Source organism: Anomalospiza imberbis, chromosome 5 (assembly GCF_031753505.1).
Source record: "Anomalospiza imberbis isolate Cuckoo-Finch-1a 21T00152 chromosome 5, ASM3175350v1, whole genome shotgun sequence".
Lineage (NCBI taxonomy): Eukaryota > Metazoa > Chordata > Aves > Passeriformes > Viduidae > Anomalospiza > Anomalospiza imberbis.
In genome coordinates this window covers 6,962,403-6,982,937 of record NC_089685.1, presented here as the reverse complement: position 1 = coordinate 6,982,937, position 20,535 = coordinate 6,962,403, and the positions used below count along the sequence as shown (strand labels likewise).

Sequence of the window (20,535 nt, the reverse complement as noted above, 5' to 3'; positions counted from 1 at the left end):
TTATTATTATTATTAGGAGTCAGTGAGTGACGTGGGCAGTTGGCCCAATTCTGCTTCCAATCACTGCAGCTTGGGAGTGGAGCAAGTCCCTCAGCATCACCGTCTGATCCGGAGGATCCAGCCGCTGCCAGCCTGGATCTTAACTGGCCACAAAATGAATGGCTCCTTTTCATCATTAGATCACTTTATTAGTAAATTACTGTAGCTCTTCTGATATAATTCACTTCCTGGGGTGAAAAGGATTTATGCCAATACTTGTTTTGTGTTTAATGGATTCATTATGCTTTTCATCATAAAATTCATCAATGTTAATTGAACGGATTAGCTAAATGTAATTAGAAGAGGGATATGTAAGGGGGAGGGTGTCTCTATGCCTCTGCCTTCTCCTACAGCTCTTTGCTTTAACTACTGCCCAAATGTTAATTCCCCTGTTTCTATTACCCTTTCCAATTTGGCTGATCAATATAATCTCTGTGTTCGTGTCAGGGCTTGTATAGTGTATTAGATTGCAAGTTAATTCAGGTCCAAAAGAAACATTATTGATTTTCTAGGGCCGGTGGTTTTGGTGGAAGTGGTGGTGTGGGTTTTTTCCCCAAATGTTTTATTTTGTAGCAGAGTTTCTTGGTTAGAAAATTATACCAGTTTGTCAGAAATGACCAGCAACCTGATTATTCCTTTCTTAATGGTGCAAAGGTTGTTAGCACATGTGATAATCACTTCCAACCCTTGGTGGAGAAGTGTTCAGGGACAGGGTGCCAGGTACAGTTGCTGAGTGGTCTGGTTTTGGCTGGCTATAAGTAAATGAAGCAGTGATTAGGTTTCTGTAGCCACTTTTCCTGCAGATAAGATAATTGAAGTTGCAGTAGCTGCCTGGGGGAGAAATGTCATACCTGCCTCACCATTTTCTTCATGTCAAGGATGCATTTATGTCACATCTTTATAGGTCAATAAACAGCTACAAGGGAATTTCAGCTGTGAGATGTTAAAGTAATGGAGCCTCCATCCTCACAGAACATTAATGCTTCTAAATAGGCTAAACCTGGTTGTTTCAAACCTCAATTGCATTTACTAGAAGATAGGAAGGTAGATCTCAGATCAATCCTTGCAAGGCAGAGAATACAGATGAGAAGACCCTTGGGCTAGGCTCCGTAATGAAATTAAGTGCTTGAAATGGAAGTGTTGCCAGTGCCAGAGCAGCAAGACCTCCTTTGCATTAGGAATGTTAAGATACCTCTGAACTGAAAGTCTTTACAGCTTAACTGTGCAGAGGTTTTACGATCACCTGTGGGCTGAGCTTCAGAGGGAGCCCTGTCAGGCCAGTGTGTGTCGCAGCAGGAGAGGCTGAGCCAGCATCCAGCATCTAGGATCCAGCATCCTCATCCAGCATCCTCATCCTCATCCAGCATCCAGCATCCGTGTCCTCGGCAGACCCGGCAGCCCCACATCGGGTGACGGTGCCTGGGGCACGAGGCTGTTTGAGGCTGTCTGCACCAAATCCCTTCTTGTCTGCTGGGCTGGCTGGGGAGCTGGCATGTGTCACAGGAGTGGGGCCACAGGCCGTGGCAGAGCTGTCAGTGCGGTGGGAGGCTGTGGAGCGTGTCTGCGCAGAAAGCTTCTCGCCACACCAGTGGGGGACAGTTTGATCTAAAGAGAGTGGGACCACCTTGGATTCCTCTGATGCACACATCACACTGCAGCAGAAAGGAGACATCCTGGCTCTGGTGGCTTTAGCTTGACAACGTGTCCTGTCTTTCTCCCATCCCTTCAAATGGATGTGCAGGGATGGCTGGAGAAAGTGAGGTGGAGTTTGTCTACAAGGAAGTGCCTGTATTTGATTTCAGATATACATTTATAACTGCTTCCATTTTCCACCTTCACAATAGTTATGTTCTTTTCCACAGGAAGCATGAGCATGATGTTTTGTGTGAGAACAACTCTGCTGAGGGCAATCAGGCATGTTTTTATTATCAGAGCTGAGCAATACTCCCATGCAAAAAAAAAAAAAAAAAAAAAAAAAGTTCTAGTGTTATAATCTTCCTTTTAACAAGCAGACAGTTCTGATGAGAAGCTCTGTTTGCAGCCATCCATGCTGCTTGGCCTCTGAAAACACTCCAAGGTGGTTTTGGGGAGACTTTCCCTCATGGGAACTGGAGCAGACATCCATCTGCAAAACAGAGGCTCAGCTGAAACTCGTCAGTGCAGGTGAGAGCAGGAGATGGTGGCACAGGGAAGGGCACAGTAAAGTGATACAATGATTGGGTTTGCTGGGGAGCCCCAAGATGTGCTGTGATTTTTGCACGTGCAGCATGGTTTGTGTTTGGAACAAGGGCTGGATTTGCCCCAAGTCCTCCAGGGCCGAGGTGCGGCAGCTGCCTCCCCAGCAGGCCAGAAGGGATCAAACTGCTCCAGCGGGGAGGAAAACACTGAATAATTATTTGAGTGACAAGTGAAAGGGTTAAACATTTTTCCAAGTCACCTTTCCCTACTTGCTATAAAGTTCCATCCTAAAAGTGAGCTGCTTATTCCTCACCAAGTGATAAATCCTAGAACCTCACAGCACCAAATGTTATTATCCTTCAAACTTGTTTTCCCAGAGGCATCACGAGGTCTGCACGCATGTATCTGCCTATGAACCCCCACATCCAGCATTCTCTCCACCCCTGCTCAGCCTCTCTCTGCTTCTGGGCATGCAGGCTGAGCAGGGAGGATGCTTTTAGCCATCGGAGGGCAGGGCCCGCAGAGGGAGCTGTGGCAACGCTTTCCCAGAGGGATGCCCGGCTCTCTGAGCCAGGAGCACAGCCAGGTCCTCCCGCTGATGTCCCTGCAGAAGCAGTGTGTCCTGCACCTGCAGCTTTGCCTTCCCAGGGCAGCAAATCCCTCTGCAGAGCCCAGCCTTGATGCTGCTGCCGTGAATGTGGGCACAGCCTGCCTGGAGAAGCCACAGGGACTGTCCCTTCTCAAAGGCAAGAGCAAGACTTCCCCTTGAGTGCCACCTCATCTTTTGGGGCTCTGTTGCTCACCTATGAAATGGGGGACTAATTGTAAGACCTTCAGAAGGAATCAGATTAAAACGCCGTGTAAACTTCCGTCTGGGAGCAGGTCTTGCAGTGTCTCCCAGCAGTGATGGGCACTTGTGTCGCTGTGTGGGGACACTGGGGGGTGACCCACAGTGGCTTATGGCCAACACATGCAAACAGAAGTACAGCACTGAGGGAGCTCCCTGAGCAAGCTGGGCCAAGTGGCTTCACCCCCAGGTACTTGTTCCATCGAGTGTAAATCCAGGAGTAGGCTATTTGCCTTCTTTGAAAAGGAACGTGAGTTTCTTTGTTGGACAGAGCTGCGCAAGAGGACATTATTTACCTTTCAGATCTCTTTATGGGAACTTTTGATTTATTATTTTGTTGCTGATGTTCAGCAATAGACTTTTTTCAGCCTGTCTTGCAAGATCTATTATCAGTGTTCACTGGACCAGATCGGAGAGAGAAACTGATGTCTTTTATTGCTTGATCTATACATGGTTTGCTACTTGGGAGAATAAAATATTCTATGCTTATTGAGAATCTGCATTATTGAGAATTGTATCAATGCTTGTTTTATGTTTATTGACATTGCATTTAGACTGGCTATTTGACTGCCATGTTGCATTTGATCAAGCTTAACTTTGTTTCTAGGTCACAGCATTCTCTTGGCCTGATAAAAGGTAAAGGGGGGGAATTCCTATTTTAAATGCAAAATAATTATAATTTTTTTTTTTGGAGATATGCACATTGATGCATACAAGCCTTGATATCTGCCCATTCCACTGGGGAGTAATTTTGACTTTGAAGTGCAGAATTGTGTTCATATTTAATAACCATTTCTTTTAAAAGTAAGGCTTAATGGAGGTTTGTTGGTAATTATTCTGCCTCATTGATAAAGATCCCAAACACACAAGAGTTTCAAATTATTACACAGCTGATTTATATGCACAAAGCATAATTAGAATCATGTAATTTCCTTGCTAGTTTGGTTCTCATTTGAATATAGAAAGATGTCACTAAGAAAAACTTTTATACTTTCTTGTTTGACTGACACCAAAAAATCAAATATGAATTGCAACCAAAAAAGCCATGTATAAAGTGCTGCACACTATTACTGAGTACTATTGAAATACTGCTTTCAAGGCAGAATTATAAATTGCCTCACGGGTCCTTTTAATGTTCTCCCTCCTATATATTATCAGGGACCTTCACAAATGTCAGTTTTATAAACACGTCTATGAGGAGAGAAGGTGCTTTTACCACCATTTTACAGATGAGGAGCTGCAGTACAAGAGATTTTAAGGTCAAAAATGTCCACTCAATTTAGCTACATTATTGGAAACACCTAGAACTTTATTTTTCAAAGCATTGCAAAACACAGTATATAGGTGAAACGCTACCAAGACAGACTTCAGTATTCAGTATTATTCCAGACCTAATTCCAGGATTTTCACTTGATTTTAGCCTGCAGAAAGGTGAGAGCTGCAGATTAAGTGAGGTGCCTGGTGCCAAGCAATGGAAGGGTCAGAGTCCAGGTCTCTCCCAGGGTGTCCAGCAATACCTGACCAGGAAAAAATAACATCAGTGAGAAAGTGTGTCATGCTCAGAAAAATTATGCTTAGAGAAAATTGGGGGTTTTGTGGGAAAAAGACAACATAGAGAAATTTTCACATTTGGAAGGAGCTGAGGGAATATGTAAGTGGATGAAATAGCCATTGGTGACATTTTCAGATTAATAACTTCTGCATTGGGAGCTGATTTTTTTTTTTTTTTTTTTTTTGCTTGGCACTTTTTCAGCATTACCAGGGAAGTTAAAGTCCAAACTTATACTGAAATAGTTCAGGGGAAGGAAGGAATATTTGAATTAACAGACAGCAGAACTTTCCAGGAACTTGTCTTTCCAGCCCAGCTTCCCAGTTTTGAGCCTGTGTAAGGCAGGAGCCCTTGTTCAGCTCTCTATTTAACTATCTGCACTTGTGTTAAGCCTAAGCCCACTTCTTTTTCTTCCTGTACCTTTCTGCCACACTTTTTTGCACACTTCCCAGACTCAGCAAGTCTGTGGGCATCACCCTCCTAAGTAACTCAGCCACGATACATTGCCAGCAATTGGCCATCCTGCATCCCAAATGAAGCAACAATCCTTCAGGGAGAATAAAAAGAAAATACACGATCGGATAATGAAAGGCTGTTTCATAATATATAAGTACCAGGTGTGGGATTGAGCCTGCCTAATTTAGGGTCCCAATTTGTATCTATAATTTAAGTGCCTAGCAACTCAGTCGTGGGAGGTGGGGCTGAGAATCCCTGTGCCACTGGCTGACAGAGAGGAAGGTGCCTTTGGACGTCTCCAGAGGGAGGTGCAGCCTGCTGCAATTGGGTGGGCTGGTGCTGGAGCCAGCTCAGCCTCCCACCCCTGCATTTGATATCTGATTTTTCTCTGGGCAGTTTGCTCTTTGGGGTCCCTGGCTTGAGCTCTGCTTTGGACATGGATACAAGACTCCTGGACATACCGATGTCCAGACCTGGGCTCAGGATGGCTGGAGAAGAGAAGGTGTGAAGGAGACTTTGGAGCACCTCCCAGGACGTGAAGGGGATCTACAAGGGAGATGGAGAGGGGCTTTTGGCAAGGGCATGAAGTGACAGGACAAGGGGGAATTGTTTTAAACTGAAAGGGGATATGATGGCTTTAAACTGAGACAGGGCAGGTTTAGATTAGGTACTAGCAAGAAATTGTTTATTGTGAGAGTGTTGAGGCCCTGGCACAGGTTGCCCAGAGAAGCTGTGGATGCCCCATCCCTGGAAGTGCTCATGCCAGCTTGGACAGAGCTTTGAGTAACCTGGGACAGTGGAAGGTGCCCATGGCAGCGGGGATGGAACCAAATGATTTTTAAAGGTGCCTTCTAACCCAATTCTGTTCTGTGATTCTGTTCCCTATTCTGTGATTCTCTGATGTACTGCAAAAGACACTCTGAAATCCCACATGGATTATGCTCTCCCCACAAAGGTACATCTTCTGTTTCCCAATTCCTGGGGGCAAGGAGTCAGCCAACCTGCTACAACTGCTCAGCCTGGGAGAGGGTGTCCAAGCAGTTTACAAAAGACGTCATTAAAAGCCACAAGAAAGCAGGGGTTTGTGATAAGAAAACTGACAGCATCTAAATTAAACAGTAGATGCAAGGTGCTGTGCATTTGTTTACAAAACATGTTCTTACTCATGAGAAGGAAAGATCTTGGTACACCTCTGTCTGTGTTTCTTGTCCTGATGTGCACAGTTTAGACCGTGTACAACGAGTCCTCAGAAGTGACCCCTCCTCTTTTTCCTAACTCAGTAACATTGGCCTCCTCTTACAGGCGGATGGAATTAATTTTTCAATCTCTCTCCACCGTGGACCCGTTCTCTCCATAGAGAGTCTGTTGAATTGTTGTGAATTCTGTTACACAGCCTGTTTGACACCTCAGGTCAGATCTGAACCACCAAGTGAAATTGAATTCTTCCTCCTGAATTTCCCCTTTCTTATTTTTGTACAGGTCTCAATTGCATTCAAGTTGTGCTTTTACCAAGTGCCATACAGAGTCCAACACCACATGTATGTTAACTGCACTTCAACTCACAGACAGATGAAGCATCTGCCTGTGAGAAATGAGAAAAGGCTCATTTAAATTCTGTGTTATAATGGAGTGACCGATCCATACAGTCAAAATCATGAGTAATTTTCCTTCCTTGATGGTATTGGCTTAAAAACCATATTAACAGAAAGGTTGTGTTTTGTTGATTTGGGGTTTTTTTGAATTTATATTTTTCATCTGCATTTTGGAATTCCACATTTGAAAGTTTATTCCTCAAGAACAAAGGTCGGAAATTTTAATTCCATGCTGTCTGGTTTTCAAAAAGATGAGGCACAAAGCTGAAGTGTGCTGATTATATGTTTAAAACACAGGGAATTCCATCCTGCTGTATATTTCATCAAAGAAAATACCTGATATAAGCTGTATGTAGTCTGTGTTCTGTTTATCCTACGCTGTTCCCTAACAGACTGTATGGAGCTGTCTCAGCTGTGTCAGAGGCAGGAGAGCTCTCAGCTCCATGATGAACTTTGGTCTATCACATATTTTTACCCCAAACCTTATTTACCCGCCCATTCTTCTTCAGTTACTGAAATCAGCATTTTCTATCATGTTCATCACTCAAGAGCACTTCAACCAGACCTGATTTTCTAATGTGACCTCTGAAACCTTAGGAAGATCCTTGACAACTTCAAATGCTGTACAAAGCGAAAAAAAAAAAAAAATTGTTCACCACTTCCATGATAAGTGAGGTAAAAAAAGAGCAGAGAAGATGCAGTAACAAATAGATTAGCTTTTTCCAGCTTATGACTTAGAGGTCCCTCTCTTGCTAAGCTCCTAAGCATCTCTCACGTCTCTCATGTTTAACTTAGGCTGAGTTAGTACATAGGCTTTACTTATATTATTGCATCTGTGTTTTGACTTGAAAGGGGTGGAATCCTCTTCTCTGTACAAGGGGGAAATTGTCTTATAATCAGACTGTTTCCTAATGTCACCCCATCATCCAACAAATGAGTTTTATGGTAGAGCCCCAGTGTTTGAATCCTTTGGTCAGGTTTCCCTAGGAAGCAGTGTGACCCAACAGCAGCAGCTCTGTGGAGTGAAACAGTTAGTGCCAAGGACCTCTCTTTTGCACCAATTTCCAGGCACTTACTCCAGGCAAGCTTTAACCCCATCCCATAAACTGTCTGGTTTGGAGCACATTAGCTGTGTTCCTGCAATGCTTCTGCATCATATTTCAGTTGGGGTTTACCTGGAAGGAACATAGGTCATGTGCTTCAAGACCACTTTGTGAGGTGAACCACACATCAACTGAGACAAACCAGAAGATTCAGTCCAAAAGAACACTGCCCATGTGAAATTACACATGGCTTTACACACACTCCTTGTTGGCAAGGTGCAGTGCTTGGTGTGGGCACAGAGGACTAGCTCCACGTTTGTGCTGTCTGGCAGACCTGAAGGGGTTGTGCTCCTTTCATTTGGCAACGCCTGTGCTGCTGGTGCTCAGGCTGGTTGGGAAGGCTGCAATCTCCTCCTCTGGATCTGTCACGAGTTGGGTGGTTCACGGCCTCACAGATGAGAGTTGATAGAGCAGAGAATCACTAATCAACAGGGCTTGTCCCATAAATCTCACTGAGAATAAGGTCACTCAGGGATTAGAAAAAGCCCCAGTATGGGCTAGAAATGAACAGGGAGTCAAAACAAATGTAGGAGAAACAACCTTGGTCAGCTGTCCCAATTGATAAAGTCCATGAGCTTCATCCTCTTCTCTGGCTTTGACATTGGCCGTGTAGTCAGCCAAGGGGTAATAAGATGTGAACTCATAAACACCAAGGTCACTGTGGGTGGCTTGGTTTGTTGGAAACACCTTCAGGCTGCTGTGAAGTTTCAGCTCTTGTGGTACTGGAATGAAATCTCTCTACATCCCCTCGAGGTGTTGTATACATCTTAGCACTACCATACAGTTTTCAGTAGCCATTGTGGTCCTTCAAGTGGTGTGATTTCAAAAGACTTCTTAGGCTTTTTGTGTTCCTGAGTAAAATTTACTGTCTGGTGGAAAGAGGTTTGCTGTAATCTGGTTTGCAAATATGTTTTTTCCCCTGATCATACTGTAAATTAATGGACTTTTGCCAGGGTTTTATAGGAGTATGAGTCTTAAAGTTATGGACATTAAAGATTGTTAAAGACAGGGTTTGCAAGATGAATCCTTCAAGATGCAGCACTGGGACAAACTAAGACTCATATGACATGAACATTCTGATTTGGCAGTGATTTTCCAGATCAGACCTATGCAGTGATTTTCATGAAATAAAAGGAGAAGGCTGATTATTGCACGGCTGCTTTCCTATGTCCAAGGTGGATGCGTTCTCACAGATGTAATCTGACCAATTTTAAGATGCCCCTTATGGTGTTAGACCCTAGCCCACAACCTCAGTTACCTTAACAGATCTTGTGAATGTCTCTGGATCATCTTGTTATGAACTCAGCTAGGTTTAATAACCTTTTGCCCCACAGCAATCCTGAGTGAGCCCAGAGTTATTTTTAATCACACATGGTGCCTCTCACTGCAAGTGATCCATGCAGCCCCAAAGATCAGCAGGCATCAGTCATCCACAAACCACTCACACACCGTATGAAACATGTAGCTCGTGACCTCCTGCTCCCTGAAGAATAGTTGATATTAAAAGCAATCCCACAATATTCAATGGCTCAGGCAGAGGTCAGATCAGACTGGCCCTCGTTAATGCACTGTGTCAGTATTTCTTTAGTGACCACATCAGTCCTCTAAGAATTATCTTTCTTTAAAAGATGCCATGTGTGCCTCCTTATGAAGAAAACTGTCTGGATGAGATTTGATCTCACATGTTCCCACACCAAAGAGAGAGGCAGTATTGTGGAAGAGGCAGTTTGACCCCTTTAACTCAAGGGGATTTTAACTCTGAAACTTAATGACACTTATATTTCTACCTGTCCTTTAAGAGAGAAATACAGCCATTCTGGGACTGTGGGTTTCCAAGAGGTGTGTGAGGGAAGCACCAGTAAATGTACATGTTCAAAAATGCTAAAAATGTGTCTGCAAGCGTTTGAGATGAGATTCAAGAGCAGATGGTCCTTGAGAACGAGGGATTGGCAACTGCGTCACCAAGTCCTTGAGTTCAGTGTGTTGTAGCAAGAGTGAGTGATTTTCACTCAGCTCATATTATCCATCAGAGAGTGTGTGTGTGTGTGTGCTTTTAAATAAAACATGATTATGTTTCTTTGGGTTAGTTTTTGCATACTGTAAAGCTGAATATATTTCATCAGTTGGTTTGCCTTTCAGACTTTGGCATTTTAACCAAACTGAATAAATATTCTCAAACTTCCTTAAATGGATATGCAAAAATGCTGGAAAAGTTAAGTTTGCCATAAATGCCATCTTTCCACAGAGAGCCAAGCTACCATTTTAATTGTGCTGTCATGTATTTTAAGTTGTCTATCCCACATGTGCATTACAAGGGAAGATCATTGTAGGTAGGAAATTAGTTGGGTGGGGGATAGGTCTCTTTGTTTACCACATTCTATTTGTTTGGGTTTATATTTTTGCTTATTTTCATTGTTTTCTTTGCAACAACAAGGCATTTATGTCTATAAAAGTGAGCCTTATATTCTCTGGGGCTTTTGGAAAAAAAAATGCTTTAAGATTTGCAGTACAATAATGGAAGCTGGCAGTTCCAAAATAGTATGAAATTAGTTTAGTTTAGTCTCATTCTTTTGTATCTTCTACTCATCTACTGCCCTCCCTGAGAGTCAGGCATTATCTGTGTTTTTTCCTAGTTTTCCTGTGACACTTTTGCTCTCCACTTGACAAATGTAATCAAAATACAAAGCAGAGCAGATCTGGTAAATTAAGATACTAGAGATGAGAGTTGATTCCAGAAAATAGCCAGAATTCTGTGTGGTTTTCAGACAAAACCCACTGAAGGTCATGCATGACTTTTCAGCCAGTATTCCCAGATTGTCAGAGACGAGCTGTGGTTGTGGGAGAGAGGAAGAAAATGGTCTCACTCACATTTCTGTCACTGTATGATTTGGATTTCCCCCCCAAGAAGCTGTCTGGAGTTTTTAATTACTGCTGATTACCTATTCACAAGAGAGGTTCTTCACAGAAATGCACATCTTCGTGCCTTCTCCTACAATACAACTTTGTGAAGAAATAATTGCACAAAACAGCTGCTTCCTATTTCCTCCAGGCTGGCTGCTCTTGGGGAGCTACACAGTGCAGCCCCTTCTGATCATGTCATTCCAGTGGAACTGAGCCCAGTTCTGCCCCTCACCTCCCTAGAGACCAGGGCATTTTGCAATTCTTCATATTTAGATCAACCTCTGCTCTGAGTGGTCAGCAATTTGCTCTTGCAAATCTTCCAAGGGTACTCTGAGAGGTCCATGAGCCTTGGGTGGGATTAACAAGGATCCAATGGTTGGTTACTGGCTTCTCCTTCAGATCCTGGTAGGGTGGTATTGCTCCTATGAGATGGCTTGGAGGCAAAATTTAGAGATCCCAAGTTTTGTTTCATGCCATTGGAAGTGACTCTGAGTGTTTTGCTCATATTACCCAAAGACTCTGCAATTGTAGTATCTCTATACAGAGGTAAGATAACAGCCTTGAGCAAGTTTTGAAGACCTCAGAAGGGAAAAATCCCCATGTGGGCAGCTTTAAGGGAAAGACAGCTCGAGGAACCAGTAATGAGATGCTGTTTCTATTTGGGATGGAAACTGCTGGGTAAATAGAGCACTGTGAGCCACAGAGAGATCCAGTGTGAGACCCACCATGTCAGGTATTTAATCAGGCTTGCTCATGGAAAGTGGCTTGATGGTTTGGAGGAATGTTTTGTACACTGCAAATGTTAAATGACCCTTGATAAATAAGAAAAACCTATTAACAGGCTGCTCTGAAAGCAATCAGCTTTAATTACCTCAAAATACAGGGTTTGCCAGACTATAAAAACCTGTTATTTATTTTAAAAGTTTTGAAACATCTGTAAGCTAAATATATTTCAGTGTGTATTTGTGTATTAACATGCCCATGTATGTGGTGATTATTCAAGGAGAATGGACTTCTGCTACTCATTTCTGCTGTTTCTTACCCTTTTTTGGCTCTGGTTGCATTTTCTGACTGCGGCAGTTCAATGCTTGGTGTCAGCGAAATGCATAATTTTTCTCTGCATTTTTGAGCTTTTGAAGGAAGATTTGTTCTCACCCTCCCAAAACAAAATCCTCACCCACAACCTGCATGAGAATCCTTTGATGTCTGCTTACTCAGTATAAATATACAGGATTCTAGGTCTCTACTCTCCCCTGTTTGCCAGTCCAGACACTAATTCTCCTATCTAATAAAACTTTGCAAGAGGTTAGAGTTGAATGCCACATCTAATCATTGATCAGCAAATAATGAATCACATATATTATGTTAACACACTCATGTTTTATCTCACTGTGAGCATCCTTTTTTTTTTTTCTTTCTTAGAAAGGGGGGAAATTTTAGCAGACTTTTTGCTGTTGTAATCATGGGTAGAGTGGAATTATTTCAGCCTTTTAAAAACCAACCCAAATGCTGCCTTTTCCAGCTGCAGGGTTTGTGTACACCAAATGAAGATGCCTGTCTGATGGCTCATGCTGAGTGTAGCATTGCATGCAGTCATTAATGATCAAAATCTTTCTAATTCAGGTGTTAAATTTTAAGCAACTGTGCTGGTTAATATCAAATAACACAAGGCAGAAATGGCTGCATTTTGTTGACAAGAGACTGACTGCTGTGTAGCTCTAGTGCTGCCAGAGCACCCTCATTAAACATAGCTCAGCTGTGCTGCATCCCCCTCCAAAATCCAGAGGTGCCATTTCCAGCCTTATGTGCCATTTACCCAGTATTCAAAACACTGGAAATCTCACAGGAATATCTAATTGTCAAGCTTTATCTTTTTCCCCCTTTGTTGTTGTTTTTGTGGATGAGAAACCTTTTGTTCGCTCTTAAGTGTGCACAAGGTAAGGAAGAAATAGCCCCTGGTGCCATTTCCACCCTCTTCCCTTCTGATGGCAAATACCCTGCCTGCAATTGCACACCCCTTGTGTCACTTGCATGTGTTTGATCAGCACTGTCAGCCCCAAGAAGCAGGTCAAGAAGGGCGTTGAGAGCTTGACCAGCTGCTGCTCCGGGTCAGCGGAGGCCACACGACTGCTGGCTCTCCTTATTTACCCATCCACTGAGCTCCCGTCTAACTGGATTAAGTGATCCAATCCATCATGTTTGTGATAATCTCACTGAAGCAATTGATTGGGAAAGAGTAGATTAATGTAGTCCTGTGAGCCCCACTTCACTCCGGCTCATGATACGGCCACTTGCTCCACGGCTGTGGCCAAGACCTTTTTGAGACAGGGGGTGTTAAGGCTTGTTCCCTACTCTCTTCCCACTCTCTGCAGAGATTGCCAGGCTACAGTGACCACTGCTCTTCACACACCTGCCACTGCTGGTCACCGAGGTGCTGAGGTTGAAATATATATCTATTTTATAAATAAGACACAATATACTAAAGACAAGGCTAATCACACCTTAATCCTGACCTTGAATACCATTATGCTACCTCAGAGTAATTCCTTTATTTTTATCCATTCCCCCCAAAATGCCTTTAACACTATTTGTTAACCTGTAAATAGATAAAATAATTTCTTTACAAAACCCATGGATGACAACATAGGTGCAAAGCTGGTAAGAACAGGTGGAAAGAAATAAAAGACCATGACCCTGCACTTAGATTATCCCTAGTGGCTTCTCCTCTGCTTCATTATCCACTCTTGGTGCTCTGTCATCTTGTGGTTGCATTTATTGGAAAGAGCCTTGGACTAGTGCACCCCATTTGATTAAATATCATATATAATATATTTGATTATATAGTCTGACTCCATCACCAAGATTTATTTAGGTTTGATTCTCCTTCACCTCACTCAGGGCACTCTTGTCCTTCCCTTCATCCAGATACCACCCACTTTGGTTCTGCTCATGTCCCTGAGCATTGGCCCAAGCAGTTCAGCCCTGCCAATAAGGGCAGGAGGTGATCTTCCTGACCTAATTCAGGACACTTTAAAATTAGACATCTAATTCTGGGGTACTCACTCTCCTGTCTCCCTGTAGTTGATGAAAAGTAGTAGGTGTCTTCAACAGGTTGTTCATGTCATCCCAAAATTGGCATCTAAAATCAGATAAGTGGCCTCTGGACAACTGTAGCTAGAAGAAAACATAGTGTGAGGTGACTAACTTAAAATTAGACTTCTGATTTTGACATGTCTGAGTTTGGATGAGAAAAATCCTTCCATTAATGACTATTTTAAGCCAGGAAAACCTAGCTCACAACTTCAGGCTGGACTTGGGAAAGCTGTGATGTTTGAAGTCTTTTCTAAGCGTGTCAGGATTTGGGGTTTTTCAGAGCCAGGTGATGACAGTCCCTTTCTTTTGGATGCATTTAGGGGAAGAGAAAGTTTGTGGACTTGCCCCTCTGTCCCACTGCAGTTATGGGGCAGAGGCAAGGATCTGGAAGGTCATTCAGGGTCCCATATAAAGGTAGGTCCCTCCTCCTGATGAACTGTGGGGCCCTTGTGTGCTGTAAGTGGCTCCTTTCTGCCCCACAGCATCTGTAGATCCAGATGGCTTAATGCCACTCTGTGCTGGCAGCAAAATCAACTCCACCATCACGGGAAAAACAATTTGCTGGGTGCCCCTGGGCCACCATCAGAGGCTGTGAACTTCCTGCCTGGTCAGCAGCGGTGACAACTCAGGTGAGGCAGCAGCTGTGCCTGACTGTTGAGCCTGAGCTCCCTTGACTGTGGAGAATTAATCCCCGACAGTGAAAGCGCATCGCGTGCCGCTGATTGTTCCTGTGTGGAGCACAACAGGTGGTCTGCTGTCAAGCAGAAGGACAATTGCTTTACCCCAGAGGCTGGAATCCAAAAAAAAAAGACATTTTTTATTCTTTAGCTGCTCCCATAGTGCAGGGTTTTCTGAGATCCCTTGGGTGGTTCAGGATTGGGGAATACAGAGATCTTTTGCACCCCTGATGCTTCATCCAGTGCAGAACACAGCAAAGGCTTGGTGCTGTCCCAGGGAAGCAACAGCAGTGTCCAGGCAGGCAGCAACCAGGTGGGAGAGGTCTCTGCTGTCTTTCCTACCCTCTCACCTCTTGTAGAGCAAGCTCTACACAGCATGCAGGTAAATACATTTTTATCAATTGCAAGAGGTTGAAATGTTATGATTGAGGCCTGGTAGACTTGTACAAAAGAAAGCCTGCCAGGATTTCAAATTGCAATGGATTTTAATGAATTTCTTGTCCCACTATTTAACTTTAATGTGTTGACATCAGCCAGGAGAAACTGTTAAACGTGCAGTTAATGGCAGTTGTCAAATTGTAACTCAAATGGGAAAAGCAGAGTAGGTCAATAAAGATAAATAAGAAGTATGACCCCCCCAGGTGGGATGGAAAAGCCATTGCTTTTGTTGGTCTGAAAATAACCTATTTCTCACCCAATATACAAGGGGGTTTCATTCTGTAGAAAAACACAGGTAAAGTAGTAGTGAAGTGACTTGGCCTAAGACTGATCATTGTGCTGTGCACCACAGGAACTGCAGAAACCCAAACTGCTGCAAAACAAACAGCAAAGGAAGCTCTCCTGGTTGCTGCTCTGAGTGCTGCTATCCACTGTCTCCTGACTGAAACATGCCTCAGACAGGAGCAGCTTTTCTCCACAAACCTCTGCGACTATGGATTAGTCCTCTATGATTTCTCCTAGAGATTCCCATTTCCCAATAGTATTTACCTTCTGCCTGGTCAGGTGCTGTGGTGACACCACCAGAGTCTTCTCTAATTAGAGCTTCCACAGTCATGGTGCAAAATTTCACATGTAGCTCAGGCTTTACCTGTACCAACTCTGCCCCTGTCCCAAGGGAAGATGCTGGTTCATCACTCCCTGGGTACCAGAGTGAACTCCCCAGGTTGTTTTAACTCCTCAGTACAGACAGATTTGATCTCTGGCCTTTAAAGGTCAAAGGCTACAGCCTGATGCCATTGTACTGTCTAACTTCCACTTCATTTGATCTGTTTATATGGCCACTATTTTCCACATCATTGACAAGGCACTGGGTGGGTGATTTGTCACAGGGCTGACAGTTATAGACCGTAATGTATATAAATAGCCCCTGTTTTTTGAGGTAATCAATGGAAAAATGAGTCACAAAGCCTGAAAGGTTAAAAATAAATGTATCTGTTCCTGCCTTTTGCAGGCACAAGGGGTAGGGGTCTTCACTGGAAACAACGACAAAAATAATTTATTTCATGGGCACACATGGGCCAAGACCTCATCTTATACAGGGGAACAGCAGCTCTGTTTGAGACACAAGGGCTGCCTCTCTGTGCCAGACTTTGTTTTGCTATCACAGAGAAGTCTGTGATGCCCTCACAGGATAGGGTCTGTAACACCTTCAGGTCTATGAGGCACCTCACAACTGTGAGGCAGAGCCAGAAAGCCCAGGGCCCACCACGAGTGCTTACAGGGAGGAATTAGGATGTGGATCATCCAGCAGTGAATACATTTTCTTCCTAAGCTAAAAGTTGCAGATGTACCCTTGTGTTAATCAGCCATGGAAGGACTTAACCACTCTAAAATTGTTTAATTTTTCTATTTCCTTTTGAATCACAGAAAATGTTTTTGCAATAGGTTTCAGTTTCATGACATAGCATAAGAAAAATATGGTGTGAGGTTCATTTTAGATGATCAGTGACATTGCTGCATGCCCAGTAGTCCCTATTTTAAGATAAACAAACGAGTACTGTTCTTCTATTCCTCTTTGTTACACTATTTGTGATTTTACAAATCTTTTGCTTCACTTCAGCACTTTTCCAAGCCCAAAATTTCTCTATTTTATTTCCTCCATTTTGTGGAAGCCCTGCTAAACCTTTGATCATCTCTGTCTCTTGTCTGTCTCTCTTCTCTATTTTTTCAAGACAAAGTCATCAGAATCACACAGAGTCTTCAAAATAAGGGTGCACAGTTTTCTACAGTGGAATAATGAAATCTGTATTTTATTCTGAACCCTTTCCCTTAGATTTCCTATCATTCATTTTGCCTTTCTCACCACCACTTAGTATGACCCAAAGCTTTCAGAAAACTATCCAGTGTCTCCAGCACCTCTCTCATGGCTGCTATCAGCACTTTAAAAGAAGCATTGCAAACACATAGGTAGGTTTATTTTCTCCCCCACAGGTCTCTTTGCACTAATGGGCACTGAAGCCATCTGCCCTTTTACTGCTATATAATTCAGTGCCCTGAGATGTTCCCATAGCCCCTCTTGCTCTGGAATTGGCTTTCCTGAATGATTGTGTCACCTGCGAGTTGTGGCACTTGAGTGCCTGTCCTTTCTGGGGTTGGGTAGGAGGAGCTTAAGGGATAGCAGAGATGCAAGAAAAGACCCTGCAGTTGCTGTGAATTTGGCCTCCATCCTTCTCCAGCTCTCTGCCTCAGAGGTGGAGATTCCACGGGGGTCAGTGGAGGCTTTCTTAATCCCTGGAGCAAACAAAAGAAAAAGTGACACTGGCGGCGCGTGGCTGAAACAGGAGCTGCTCCATACTGCATGAACATCATGGGCTTTTTATGGCCTCAATAAAGTCAACGGGAGCTTGCCATCTGCTTCAGCAGGGGCAGCAGCAAGGTGTAAAAACATTGCACACTGTTTGGATGATGGTTTTGCCTGAGCACTGGCTGACCCTTGCTGTGACCTGAATTAGGTTAATTCTAGGTGAGTTATCACTTAGAATCGTAGAACCAAAGGACTGCAAGGGACTTTAGAGATCACTTTGGTCCAACACCCCTGCCATGGGCAGGGACACCTTCTACTACACCAGGTTGCTCAAAGCCCTACTCAAACTGGCCTTGAACACTTCCTGGGATGGGGCATCCACAATTTCTCTGGTTAGCCTCTTTCAATGTCTCACCACCCTCACTGTAAAGAATTTTTTCTTAATATCCAATCTAAATCTACCCTTTTTCAGTTTAAAGCCCTTAATCCTTGTCCTATCACCACATGCCCTTGTCTAAAGTCCCTCTCCATCTCTCTTGTAGTCCCTTTTGGTACTGGAAGGTGCTCTTAAGGTATCCCTGGAGCCTTCTCCGAGATAAACAACACCCTCGCTCAGCCTGTCTTCACAGGAAAGGTGCTTCAGCCCTCTGATCATCTTTGTGGCCTTCTGTTTTTCAGGAGGTAAAGCAGAAACTGAGAGTAACACAGAGATTTCAAAGATCATGACTGTCTCTCATCTGGTCATGTGTGTCTGAGTGCAGGGAATGAGAAGCAGATGAAGGAATTCTTGGCAATCTGTCCTGTGTGACATCCCATGTCAGCGGGTCTCTGTGCCTGTCTGACTTCCTCTTTTCTTCAATCTTGCAACTTCACAGCAAGCTGGGAGTCTGCCAGGAAGGTTGTGAGCTAAGTAGGTGACAGTGAGACACAATTGCAGAAGCTGTAATAAGAAGTATTGATTTTGAATAAACACATGAGTAATATTGACTTGGAGAAGCTCTCTCTTAACAAGTGGAAGGACTGACTGAATCCAAAGGATGGAAAAGTGTAAGTCCCTCTCTAGAGCTGGGAAAGAAAGGTTTATTCATAGATAGGAAATCAAAGTCTGTTTCCATCATCCTTTTTCTCAGTCCTGTTGGCAGATAAGAATTACAGGCTTTGCAATTGAATGAAAAAAAAAGTTTTAGATGGATTGGTAGAGGAAGGGGGACAATGAACACAGCAATGTAAGCAAATGGTGAACAAAACATGGTTCAGAAAAAGTGGCCATCTGAGTGATACCGATATGTTAACAGGAAAAAGAAAGTTTAGGTCAGAAAAAAAAGAGCTCACAATGAGGCCATAAGGCTCATAAGTAATTAAACATAAAACCAAACCCAAACTCAAAACCAAACACCATCTCCCCTGCTGTTTCAGATCCACCCCCTCAGGTCCCCTCAGGATAAATGGAGATATGGCATGGACTCAGTGGACTTTGAGTGGGGCTCACAACTCAGCCTTTAGGAGAACTGTAATCAGTCAAGTGAGACACAATGGAAAATGATCATGTTGCCATTATTGCTTGAACTAAGGCAGAAGTGCCTTAACACTTCCCATTTCTTGATGAGCAGATTCCAGTTCTTTGGGTTAAAGATCCAACTCTCACCTCTGAGACTTGCTTGGGATAACTCTCTGTCCAGGCAGGCAGCCATAGAAAGGTTTCTGTCCAGGCAGGCAGCCATAGAAAGGTTTCTGTCCTGGGTGCTGCTGCAAAATTATTTTGGACTGTCCACACAAGCCTCAAAGATGACCATGGATACATGGACCTCAACCCTGGACCCCACGACCCTGCTCTCCCATGGATATATATGGATTACCCTATGTGTATTAATGCCACAGATGCCTGGCACAGAAGTAAAGGGTTTGAGCTCCTTTGCATAAAATCACACATAAAGGAAAAGTAGGGCATCTGGGAGGCAAAAACCCATTTCTTACAGTTCCCTGGTTGTTTTTTCTGTATGGCAGCAAGAAGGCTGCTGTATGCAACAGGGGTCTGCTGAAATGAGGGCATCCCTTCTGCACATGCATATTCAAAGGCTAAAGAGAAAGCTTTGAAATATTTTCAGAAAAGGGGTCAATTATGTAGGTTTTACATGGCTTGTTATTAAGGCCAAAACTCACATCATTTTCACAAGGGCTGGAGGATACCAAGGCAAAGATGTAAGGGCTGGAGTCCAGATTTGCCTGGAAGAAGGGAGGGAGAATGAAAACATTGTTAATTATATCCTCTCAAGAAAGGGCTTGTGGTGCTAGGAATTCATCCCAAGTGAGTAACTTCAAGGCTACAAGTTATAATATATATTACTGCTGGTCTAAGCAGGATCAGGGAGGAACTCCAGCTGTGGCACCTTTGGTAGCTTTTTGCAGCGGACTCTAGTTGTAAGTTAAACAATCTATTTTGGGGAATATGATATCCTTCCCTCAGCCTGGCTGAAGTCTTCAGCACCAATACAATAACGACTTGAAAGAAAACTATTCAACAATGATTCCTGCGGACTTTACAAATGCTTTGATGAATTTTATTACAAAGGCTCTCAAGGAAACTAGAGGCATTTGGTGAAAGGTAAAGTATTGTGCCATTGATTAAAAAACTAGCCAGAACAAAAAACCAGAGCAGGAATGACTAGTTAGTTATTACAATGCCAAACACATAACAAAAGGCTATCAGAGGGAACATATTAACCGTCTTTTCATGCATAAATAAAAGGTTTCGTTTAGAGGAATTAAGACTATTATGTTTCCTTTCTATCCAATGAAAACTCCAGAATTGTTGCTTTTCTCAATTAATATCATACACATTCAAAGGTTATTAGAAGGTTACTGAAAATATGGTGCCTTGAAGGAAAGAAAGAGCTGGGTTTTATGATGTCCTGTCCAGTGTTTGATGTATCTCTTGAGTCTGGGAAGGAGAGCTGGGTCTTAGTGTTGGAAAAGTGTTTTTGTGTTCAGTTAACACAGTGCAAAAAAAAAGGAGAATGGAGAATGGGTGGGAACAATCAACACTTTATACCTGGACCAAAACCTCACAGTAGGTACAATGTCACATTTGGATAGCAATGAAAATTTAAAATCCCTACAGAGCAGCTTGCTGTTCCACAGCTGATCAAAATGATCACATAAAACCATTTTTCAATGGCAAAGCAGATTCCAGCTAAAGATTTAAAGATAATGAACAAGTATCTCTTCCCATGAGAAAATACCCAGTTTTCTCAAAAAGCTAAAACATTTGGGCCCAGATAATTTTCAGAGGAAATTGTGGAATCTTATGGTGTACACCGCTTACATCAAGGGAAAAACATTTTCTGATCAGCTTTCTAG

General features: G+C 43.2%; 1 protein-coding gene and 1 long non-coding RNA gene across 4 annotated transcripts in view; both read left to right on the top strand.

Moving 5' to 3' along the window:
* The window catches only part of FRMD4A (FERM domain containing 4A), a 360,918-nt gene that overhangs the window by 50,623 nt on the left and 289,760 nt on the right, over positions 1-20,535 (top strand). The window lies entirely within an intron of this gene.
* Positions 16,755-19,070, top strand: LOC137474939 (uncharacterized). Its single transcript, XR_010999563.1, has 3 exons — positions 16,755-16,841; positions 18,595-18,875; positions 18,906-19,070. It is a non-coding gene; the product is annotated as an uncharacterized lncRNA (long non-coding RNA).